At 47.2% G+C, this 2333-nt stretch overlaps 1 non-coding gene across 1 annotated transcript; it reads left to right on the top strand.

Annotated features, from left to right (window-relative positions):
• Positions 1-1598: 1598 nt before the first annotated feature.
• Positions 1599-1678, top strand: LOC123109145 (small nucleolar RNA SNORD36). Its single transcript, XR_006452437.1, has one exon. It is a non-coding gene; the product is annotated as a small nucleolar RNA SNORD36 (small nucleolar RNA).
• Positions 1679-2333: the final 655 nt, after the last annotated feature.

Raw genomic sequence — 2333 nt, 5'->3', positions numbered from 1 at the left:
ACCATGGCCTCAACCTCCCCTTCCCTCCCTAGTTGGAGATCCACTCAATTCCTCTCGCTCCCCCGATTCCTCTCCAATCCCGCCGATGGCCGACTACCACCCCCACCGGCGACCTCCCTTCCTCCCGAGATGTACGGATGTGGCGAGACGGATCGCCGGATCCCCGCCGCGCCGGACCGGTGAGATCCAGCTCCTTGCCGATCCCATGGCCTCCGCGGTGGCGCGAGTCCTCCTCCTCGTTCCTGCTGTCGCCTCCTCCCTTGCGGGGTGCACGGACGCCCTTCGATCGCTGGGCGTCGGCGACGAGGCGGGGGCCGGGGCCGCCGCACAGGGGGAGGACGCCGTGGACCTCAACCCCACCAGCTGGCGCCTTCCTCACGGCCTCGCGGGAGCAGTTCGCTGTCATCGAGTTCTTCGCCCACTGGTCAGTCGCTCCCCGGCTTGATTCGCGTCCTTTTTTTATTCCATATGCGGATTGCTTCGATTCGATTTGGTCTGAGATCAATCCTTTGCACGTACGCGCTTGATCCAGGTTGCTCCATGAGACGACCGTGTTCTTCAGTGTGGACCACCTGCAGCGCCTCGCGAGGCAGGGCCAGTGGGACGACGCCATCAAGTACGTCGTCCGCTTCATGCCCAAGGTCGACGCGATGCTCAGCGAGGAGGGGAGGCTCCTCTTCAGCTTCATCAATCTGCATAGAACCATCCACTCCATCCCAACGCCCCCTCCGGCGCCGTCAGGCGCACCCGCTTGCTCTCGGCCTTGCACCGCAATGTGAAGCTCAGGTGACTCATATTTTTTTCCAACCGTGTTCCATTATTCTAAGGGGTTCTGCATGCAAGTACGTCTGTACGTGTGAGCGTGTAGCATAGATAAAACTTCAGGTTTTGAACATATCTTCCTCTGATACAGGGCCGCCATCGACTGGCAACTCGTGAGGAACAGGGCTGCGGAGATCGCCAAGGATTTGATCGCCAAGACCCCCGAGTTCAATGACCTATTGCGGTTGCCCAACTGCTGGGATAAGCCACACAACATTCTCCCTATCCGATCCTGCAGCAGGTATATATGCTCCTTCCTACTAGTAGTACTTAAATCCGAATCCCAGCGAGTATGCGATTGGTTTTCAGTTTTGCTGGACACATATGTGGATTCAGAACTAACTAGAACATGAGGATTTTGTTAGCCCACTGAAGAATTACCCAACACCTCAATAGTCTGCCACACTATGTTGAGTTTTTTAATCATGTGCGAGTTAATTGATACTACAGTAGTCTGTTTAGTCCTAGTTCTTTGCAGGACCTTGTTCTGTTAGACTCAGCATAGAAGTATGCTATTCTTGCAGTGTTTATTCTGTCGAAAAATTGAAAACACTTTTCTTAATGCAATCTTTATATTTGACCATGAAAACACTTTGCTTGCTGTCAAAGATGGTGTGTATTGTACACACCCCTCTGTGATTTATGCACTTCACATGCATTTTCCCCATCACCCACAAACCGTAACATGCTAGTTGTATGTGCTACTGCAATTATTGCACTTGATTTCAAATCATTCTCTGCTCTGTGTGTGCACGTGTGTTAATGATGGATTGGTTGGTCAGATGATGCTACAACAACATATTCCTGAGATTCTCTTTGAGGAATACAAAATCAAGGTTTTAAAGACTGATGGCCAGCCTGTCTAATGTTTGTTTTCTTCTATACACTTGCTCCTTCCAGTAGGCATTGTAAGTGATGTGTTCAAGTGTAGTCCTCTAGTCACATTTTTTAACCAGTACCATATGATTGTAGCATACTTCTAGTTTTAGTCATTTAACATCTTAATTTAGCTAGAATGATGAAGTAGTTGCTCTTGGAAGATGGTCTGAGCAAATGATGATTCATATGATTATTCTGGCGTTGCTATGTTTGATCTGGTGGTGCCAAAAAAAACTCATGCTTATGCTGAGCTTACTTTTAATATCATTTTATTCTGTGTGATGAGCTTAGTTTTGTACTGTAGCCACCTTCTTGTTTACTTTGTTGAATCCTGTCTTGTGTACTAATCATGAGCTACTAGCATTTGGCTTCTGTGTGCTAATTAAACTTTATAAGTATGTATACTTCTTTGAGATACAAAATCCACATTGCATGTTTATGTGCTAATTAAACCTGATAAGTATGTATACTTCTTTGAGGTACAAATTCCACATTGCATGTTTATGAGGTTCAATTTCTACAGATGTTGCCAAATGAATGTGTCAACATGTCTCTCCTTAGGGGTTGTTTTAAACCGCAAATGATCTATTGTATCAATTTTTTGCTGTTCAAAGATTGAAATCCTGGTTCAT

This window comes from Triticum aestivum, chromosome 5A (assembly GCF_018294505.1).
Source record: "Triticum aestivum cultivar Chinese Spring chromosome 5A, IWGSC CS RefSeq v2.1, whole genome shotgun sequence".
Lineage (NCBI taxonomy): Eukaryota > Viridiplantae > Streptophyta > Magnoliopsida > Poales > Poaceae > Triticum > Triticum aestivum.
This window is presented reverse-complemented; position numbering and strand designations above follow the sequence as displayed.